Genomic DNA, 9425 nt, shown 5'->3' on the forward strand with positions numbered 1-9425 from the left:
GAGGTCTGCTGCAGGGGTAGAGCCCTAATAGATAACTTCTGCTAGGTCAGTGCAAAGGGGAAATGTGGAGTTGGATCCCCCACACAGAGTCCCCACTGGGACCCTGCCTAGTGGAGCTGTGAGAAGAGGGCCACTGTCCTCCAGACACCTGTAGGTCCACCAATAGCTTGCAATGCATGCCTGGAAAAGCCACAGGAACTCAAGCACCAACCTATGAAGGAGTTGCCCAAGGCTGTGGGAGTCCACTCCTTGTATCAGTATGCCCCGGATGTGAGACATAGAGTCAAAGGAGATCAGAGCTTTTAGATTTAATGACTGCTCCTCTGGATTTTGGACTTGCATGAGGCCTGTAGCCCCTTTGTTTTGGCCAATTTCTCCAATTTGGAACAGGAGCATTTACACAATCCCTGTACCCCTTTTGTATTTAGGAAGTAACTAACTTCCTTTTGATTTTACAGGCTCATAGGCAGAAGGGACTTGCCTTGTCTCAGTTAAGACTTCAGACTTGGAATTTTGAGTTGCTGAAATGAATTAAGACTTTGGGGTACTGTTGGTAGGCATGATTGACTTTGAAATGTGAACAGATCTGAGATTTTGGAGGGGCCGGGGGTGGGATGACATGGTTCGGCTCTGTGTCCCCACCCCAATCTCATCTCGAATTGTAATTCCCACATGTTAAGGGAGGGACATGATTGGATCATAGGGGTGATTTCCCTCATGCTGTTCTCATGAGAGTGAGTGAGTTCTCACAAGATCTGATGGTTGTATAAGTGTTTGGAAGTTCTTCCTTTGCTCTTCTCTCTCCTGCTACCTTATGAAGAAGGTGCCTGCTTTCCTTTCACCTTCTGCCATAATTGTAAGTATCCTTAGGCCTCCCAAGCCACATGGAATTGTGAGTCAATTAAACCTCTTTCCTTTATAAATTACCCAGTCTTGGGTATTTCTTTATAGCAGTGTGAGAGTTGACTAATACAGCAACCCTCTCCCTATCCCCATCCTTTCCTTCCCTCACCAGCACCTGGCTCAGATCTGGTCTCCTTACAAGTTTCCTGGCTTCATGTCTTGTGCCCCTTATCCTCCTTCCCCCACCGCCTCCCTCTGCCACCAAATTGGTTCTTGTTCACCTAAAGGCAACTTGCCTATAGGCACATTGCCAAAAACTTGTTTGCCTAAGGATCAGTTCTCCCAAAGGCCAGTTTACTTAAAATCAAGACAGAGTCTCACTCTGTTGCCCAGGCTGGAGTGCAGTGGTGTGATCTTGGCTCACTGCAACCTCTGCCTCTCGGGTTTAAGTGATCCCCCTGCCTCAGCCTTCTGTAGCTGGGACTACATGCATGTGCCACCATGCCTGGCTAATTTTTGTATTTTTAGTAGAGATGGGGTTTTACTATGTTGGCCAGGATGGTCTTGATCTCCTGACCTCGTGATCCATCTGTCTCAGCCTCCCAAAATACTGGGATTACAGGCATGATCCACCATGCCCAGCCTGTTTTTATTTTCTTTTAAGACAGAGTCTTGCTCTGTGGCCCAGGATACAGGGCATCTTGGCTCACTACAACCTCTGCCTCCCTGGTTCAAGTGATTGTCATGCCTCAGACTTCTGAGTAGCTGGGATTACAGGTGTGTGCCACCCCATATGGCTAATTTTTGTATTTTTGGTAGAGACAGTGTTTTCCATGTTGGCCAGGCTGGTCTCAAACTCCTGGCCTCAAGTGATCCACCTACTTCGGCTTCCCCAAGTGCTAAGATTACAAGCAAAAGCTACCGTGCGTGGCCAAAATCAAGTATGTTTGAATATATATATACGTGTGTGTGTATTTTTTTTTTTGAGACAGAGTCTCGCTCTGTTGCCCAGGCTAGAGTGCAGTGGTGGGATCTTGGCTCACTGTGACCTCCACCTCCCGGGTTCAAGCGAGTTTCCTGTCTGGGCCTTCTGAGTAGCTGAGACTACAGGCGCCTGCCACCATGCCTGGCTAATTTTTTTGTATTTTTAGTAGAGATGGAGTTTCACCGTGTCAGCCAGGATGGTCTCCATCTCCTGCCCTTGTGATCTACTCGCCTCACCCTCCCAAAATGTTGGGATTACAGGTGTGAGCCACCATGCCCGGCCCATGTTTGAATATTTTTAGATCCATTGACCTCCCTATTACTTCTTGCCTTGCCCTTTTTTCCCTCCTTTGGCATTTTAAAGGTTTTAAAAATTAATTCATGAAAGAGCATTTGATTTAATTTTGTGTTTCTAATAAGTGTTTATTAAACATGCAGCTTTTGATGAATGATTATTGTGTATTCTTTTAGATATTTTTTCTAGGTCAGCCACTTTAATGAACTTTAAAGATAACCAATATTTAGCCATTTTGTTTAAAGACACTTTCCTCAAACTATAGCTGTCCTAGCAATAAATATTCAAGACGCTAATTATAATCAATTGTTACACACTGTCATCTTGGTCCCTTAACTGAGAGTACATTAATTTCCGATAGAAGAGTGGTGGGTATTAATGTTAAGTTTTGTGTGGCACGTAATATTTTATGAATTAACGACCTTGAAAAATGATTATTCTTATATGCAGTACCACTGGTTTGCTAAATCTCTCCACTTCCAATGACTGGCATCTAGCTTACACTCAGCTTGTGTGTACTAAGTGCGTGAGCGAGTGAGATTCTGAGAGGAGGCCCTAGTACCACCATACATGACAAAGCAGTTTATCCCGCAATTCAACTATCACTAAGGAGACATTTGCCTCAGACTTTATACCCGGAAACTGTTGGAATGAAACAGACTGGAGTTAGTAGAGTGAGCTTTTGTCCCAGGAAAGTCAATCAGGTTTGTTTGGGGTTCTAAAACAGATATGGCAAATGCCAGGCATGGGACTGCCACCGTGGCCAAGACTGACTCTACATATTGATCACTGCACCCTTTCAGGTTGAACTAGGATAGGACCCCAGAATCCTACCTAACACAGCAGACCAGTCAACTGCTACTGATTGAGCAGGGTTGCTGTTTTTGCTCTCTAACCGGGAGCCTTTCTTCATCTGGCATAGTGTTAGGCTCTCATAAACGAAGGTTGGAGGATGTTCTGCTTAATTTCTCCACCATGCCAGAAAATTCCTAGCTTTCTGATGATGTGGAGCAGACATCATGGGCTCGTTTGGGAGATTAATTTAATATGATGACATTTCCTAGTTCAAGGACTTTTCCACTGACACCTATAGCTGTGTTTTCTTTTGTAAGGAGTTTGATTTTTCTGGGATATGGGAATCCTCCTGAGTCATTTGCACTGAACCCAAAGGAGCTCTGAGCAAGAGTCCAGTCTACTCCCACAGTGTTCAGCTTGGCAAGCTGCCTCATGGAGCTGGGAAGGATCCTCAGATGAGAATCCAGAGAACTGTTGATGCTGGCACTTAGGGAAAATCTCCCCCTCACCTGTCCTCTGATTTCTCATCTGCAAATTAAGAAGATTGAGTTAAATCAGTGGTTCTTAGTGGAGGTTGTACTGCCTCTAGGGACTTTCTGGAAATGTGTGGGGACATTTTTGGCCATCACAATGCTGGGGATTACTAATCTCATTGAATGGGTGGGGTCAGGGATGCCAGATGTCTTCCTATGGGCAACACAGCCTCACTCAACAAAGAATTTTCCTGTGACCTATGTGATTTCCAAATGCCCCACCAGATATGCATGCAGTGAAATATCTTTTTTGTAATGAACTAAATCAACAAACTAACTCCATTTTACATGTAAAGGCAAAGGATTTTTTACATGGTTTTAATATCTGTTGAAGTCTTCAGGAATGCAATTACCATGAAAGTTGGATGATTTGTTTCTTTGGAAGTTATTGTTCACCGTTTTGGGAAACCACATAACCAATGGCAAGGCAGAGCCTACACTTGAATGACCAGTGCAACCCACTGTGTCAATGTGACTTTAAGAATTATGTGTAGCCAGTCTGGGTGCAGTGGTTCACGGCTGTAATCCCAGCACTTTGGGAGGCTGAGGTGGGCGGATCACTTGAGCTTAGGAGTTCAAGACCAGCCTGGGGGACATGGTAAAACCCTGTCTCCACCAAAAATACAAAAAATTAGCCAGGCATGGTGGTACATGCCTGTTGTCCCAGCTACTCAGGAGGCTGAGGTGGGAGGATCACATGAGCCAGGGAGGTCAAGGCTGCAGTAAGCCATGATCACACCACTGTACTCCAGCCTGGGCAACAGAGCTGGAGCCTATCTTAAAAAAAAAAAAAAAGAATTATGTGTAGCCAGGCATGGGTTACTGGGGAGACTGAGGCAGGAGAATTGCTTGAGCCCAGGAGTTCAAGACCAGGCTGGGCAACATAGTGAGACCCCATCTTAAATAAAAAACTGAACAAACAAACAATTATGTATGTAGGTACATTGCCATTTTTATGAATTTCGCTTAGAACCATAAGGAGACATTACCAAACATTTGTTGTAAAAATGACGTGTTAGGTCTGACTGGGCTAAAAACTACTGGTCTAAAGATGCCTGAAGAGCCTTTTTCACTCTGACATACTCTGCGTCTGTGAGAGTGGAAGGGAGATTAGATGGCATGAATAATGGAAAACATTCAGTGGTGGAAATGGGACAAGGCACAGAGTGTCTCATAAAACATATCTCCCATCCCTAAATCCCTTCACAAACCAAGAACTTTAGAGACCATTGCCCTTAATAGGTGTCCAGGATTAGAGGATGAACTGAAAAAAACATTTACAGGGGAGTTGAGTAGCAGCTGACCCCTGAGGATGGTTTCAGAATAAGATTGAAAAGTAGAACTCAAACCCAAAATAAATAATTTTAATATGTCAGTTTTATGATGTAAACTTCAGCATGCTACAAATTCTTAAGAATATTGGATGGTGGCCAGGTGCAGTGGCTCATGCCTGTAATCCCAGCACTTCGGGAGGTAGAGGCAGGTGGATCACTTGAGGTCAGGTGTTTGAGACCAGCCTGGTCAACATGGTGAAACCCCGTCTCTACTAAAAATACAAAAATTAGCTGGGCATGGTGGTGCATGCCTGTAATGCCCCATACTTGGGAAGCTGAGGCAGGAGACTCACTTAAACCCAGGAGGCAGAGGTTGCAGTAAGCCAAGATCGTGCCATTGCACTCCAAGCTGGGCAACAGTGAGACTCCATCTCACAAAAAAAAAGAAGAAAAACAAAGAAAAGAAAAAAAGAATATTGGATAGCAAAAATGAAAGAAATGTATCAATGGAAAAAAGAAAAGAAATGGGTCAAGGTAAATTAATGTTCGTAAATTGAGCATGTTCACTGCTGATAGTGAGCACTGCTGTATAACCTGGGTACTGATGTACTTGGTTTTAGACTTCATGTCCAAATGGGCTTCAGGATTAGAATTCCCTTGTTATGCAGCCCTGTGGATTTTGTATTGCTGGCAAGTGTTATAGACTGAATGTTTGCATCTTTCCTAGTTCCTATGTTGAAGCCTGAATCCCCAGTGTGATGGTATTTGAAGGTGGTGTCTTGGGAGGTAATTGAGTTATTAGAGTAGAGCTTTCATGAATGTGACTGGTGCCCTTATAAGAAAAGACACAAGAGGCTGGGCATGGTGTCTTCTGTCTGTAATCCCAGGGTTTTGGGAGGCCAAGGTGGGAGATTTGCTTGAGGCCAAGGGTTCGAGACTAGCTTGGGCAATATAGTGAGACCCCCTCATCTCTATATAAAGTGTAAAAAATTAGCAGGGCACAGTGGTGTGTGCCTGTAATCCTAGATACTTGGGAAGCTGAGGAGGAAGGATTATTGAGCCTAGGAGTTGAAGTGAGCTATGATCATGCCACTGTAGTCCAGCCTGGGTGATAGAGCAAGGCCCCATCTGTAAAAATAAAAAAATTTTAAAAAGAGATGAGTTCTGTTTTAGATATACAATGAGCGGGCTGCTGCTGTCTATAAGCCAGGAAGTGGGCCCTCACCAGACATTGAATCTGCTGGTGCCTTGATCTTGGACTTCCCAGCCCCTGAAACTCTGAGAAATAAATGTGTGTTGTTTCAGCCCCTAGCCTATGAGTCTATGTTTTCATTTTTATTTTTTAAAGAGATGGGGCCTTGCCGGGCGCGGTGGCTCACGCCTGTAATCCCAGCACTTTGGGAGGCCGAGGTGGGTGGATCACGAGGTCAAGAGATCGAGACCATCCTGGTTAACATGGTGAAACCCCGTCTATGCTAAAAATACAAAAAATTAGCTGGGCATGGTGGCGCGTGCCTGTAGTCCCAGCTACTCAGGAGGCTAAGGCAGGAGAATTGCCTGAACCCAGGAGGCAGAGGTTGCGGTGAGCTGAGATCGCGCTATTGCACTCCAGCCTGGGTAACAAGAGCGAAACTCTTTCTCAAAAAAAAAAAAAAAAAAGATGGGGCCTTGTTCTGCCACCCAAGCTAGAGTGCAGTGGCACCATCATAGCTCACTGTAGCCTCTAACTCCTGGGCTCAAGTGATTCTCCAGCGTTGGCCTCCTGAGTAGTTGGGAATGCAGGCATGTGCCATCATGTCCAGCTGGAATTTTTTGGAGAGATGGGGTGTTCCTATGTTGACCAAGGTAGTCACAAACTCCCGGCTTCAAGTGAACCTCCTGCCTCAGTCTCCCAAATTGCTGGGATTACAGGTGTGAGCCACTGTGCCTGGCCTCAGTCTATGGTGTTCTTGTTATAGCAGCCCGAATTGACTAAGATGGCAAGGGATCCAAGTCAAATGTGTACCTACTGTGTGGAAGCATTACTGATAGCTTTTTTCCTTTTATTCGTAACCCTTCCTCATGCCCTGTTTCCATGAGGTAATTTTAGTGGAATTAAACTTGAACAGCCCCAAATTATATAATTAATTACATTCAGCTTCAATTACAGTCACTAATTGATCTGAGCCTGCTAGCACAACACTTTCATTATTTGGCACACAATTATTGAGCGCCTACTCTGTGCTGGGAATAAAGCAGGAAATGGTCAATTTCCCCTGTGGAGGGAGGATGGTGGGTGGGGTGCTGGGGTTGTTAAGGAAACATCCCTAGGGATAGCTGATAGTAGTCAAGGCCTTAGTTGGGGAAGTGACAGGTAGATAAAGTCCCACTGGCCTTCTAGATCACCTGTGAATGTCTGTGTGCTAAAAAGACTTAAATGGGCCGCACTCTGGGATTGGGCAGGCTGGTTTTGGCACCAGATGCCACATGCTGTATTCCAGGTCTCTCTGGTTTTGTCTTTCATTGACTCTTGAATAATAATCAGTTAAAGGATTAATAGATACAGTGATCATCTGCTGCCCAAGGTATTTTCAATATCCTCACTAGTCTTCCCACAGCTAACCCTCTCTTGGGGCTCTCCCCTCCCCACCACGCTGTAATCTGGGCCTTGCTTCTCAGCCCTGAATATGCATTTTGATCATCTAGGCCTCTGTCTATATATATTTTTTCTTTAAGATAGGGTCTCACTCTCTTGCCTAGGCTGGAAGGCAGTGATGTGATCACAGCTCACTGCAGCCTCCCGGGCTCCTGAACTCCCAGGCTCAAGCAATCCTCCCATCTCAGCCTCCCGAGTAGCTGGTGTGCCCCACCACACCTGGATAATGTTTTAATTTTTTGTAGAGACAGAGTCTCACCATGTTGCCCAGGCTGGTCTCTAATTCCTGGGCTCAAGCAATTCATCCACCTCAGTCTCCCAATGTAGTGGTATTACAGGCATGAGCCACTGCTCCTGGGCCAGGACTCTGTTCAAAGTGCAGTTTCCTGCAGCAAGCCTGGGGTGGGGTCTGAGATTCTGCATCAGCAGCAAGCTCCCGGTGAGGGATGCTGCGGTGTGCAAGGGATGTGGACGCTGTGGTCTGCACACCGCATGTCTAAGTCCCAAGGTGCTAGGGCCACTCAGTGACCTTTCCTGCAGGAGTTGTCATTCCTTGAGGGAGAAGCCAAAGTGAGGTTATGAAATACTGAGGGTCCTAGTCTGCTCAGAATGCTGTCACAAAGTACCACAGACTGGGCGGTTTATAGACAACAGAAATTAATTTCTTACCGTTCTGGAGGCCAAGAAGTCCATGATAAAGACACTCGCAAATTTGGTGTCTATTGAGAGCCCGTTTCCTTGTTTGTAGATGGTGATTTCTCGCCATGTCCTCACACGGTAGAAGTGTCAGGCTGGCTCTCTGGGGCCTCTTTCATAAGGGAACCAATCTCATTTATGAGGACCTCACCCTCACGACCTAATCATCCCCCGAACGTCCTACCTCTTAGTGCTATCATTTTGGGGGATAGGATTTCAACATATGAACTTGTGGGGGTGGGAGACACAAACATTTAGACCATAAAACTGAGACTCTGTCGTGGAGGAGACTGCACTGTCGTGGTTCTCCAGAATGGGACACTTACTGTCTCATTGGATTGGGGATTACTTTCTTCTGTCCTGTGTTCTCTTTTTGGAGTAGGGCATGTGTTCTTACTTTTCTTAGTAGTAGTTGTATTGAGTAGCTCACCAAGTGAGTTCAGATATGGTAAGAAAGGTGATATGTACTAGAGATTGGCTATTTTTTTGTTTTTGAGACAGGGTCTTACTATGTTGCCCAGGCTGGTCTTGAACTCCTGGGCTCAAGCGATCCTCCTGCCTTGGCCTCCCAAAGTGCTGGAACTACAGGTATGTGCCACCACATGCCAGGCTTGGTTAGGTATTAAGTAATTTATTCATGTAGTATTTATTAGTATTTAATACTTCCTGTCTACTTAGAAGGAAAAAAGGAGATACAAAAGTAAAATAAATAAATAAATAAAAAGCTCCCCCCAGAATAGGAAAACTAGGCATGTAACCAAACACACAACAGTACAATGTGATCTGCATCCCACGTGGAGCAAACTGTCCTGGTCGCCCTGTTCCAGGGAACGTGAAGGACCAGCTATGGCTGGCGCGCGGGTGACTGCATATCCACTTTAGCTGGGATGCAGGCAGGCTGGGCTGCTTGAATGACAGTCAGAGGACCCTCTGGGAACCAGCCAGCCAAAAAGGAAAGAGCCCTACTCCCAGAGCTCTTCCGCCTCAGTCTCTTTCCCCTTTACCTCTGCTTTTCTCCTTGTCCTTGGTACCCTCCTCAGCTTCTAGTAAAAAAGGAGGAATCTAGCTGCTGGGCAATCAACAAAGAAAGGGGGTTGGCAGTTGGGCTGTTTCTCACAGAGGAGAGAGGAAGAGCTCTAATCACGTCTATTGTCATCACAGCCTGGTCTGATAACAGCTCATCAGGCTGAGAATCCCAGGAGTGATGGGACCCCCTTCCCCACCGCCCCCAGCCTCTCCCGTCCTGCTCAGATGCTGCAGCACAAACAAGTGCTACTTTTCACAGGGAGGGCGTTTCACCCTCCCCTGCCCCTGCCTGCCTGGGCTCCCTAAGGGGTGCTACAGAGCCACGTTCTCAATCTCTCACGATT

Source organism: Aotus nancymaae, unplaced genomic scaffold (assembly GCF_030222135.1).
Source record: "Aotus nancymaae isolate 86718 unplaced genomic scaffold, 86718_ANA_hifiasm-v0.15.2.pri h1tg000011l, whole genome shotgun sequence".
NCBI lineage: Eukaryota > Metazoa > Chordata > Mammalia > Primates > Aotidae > Aotus > Aotus nancymaae.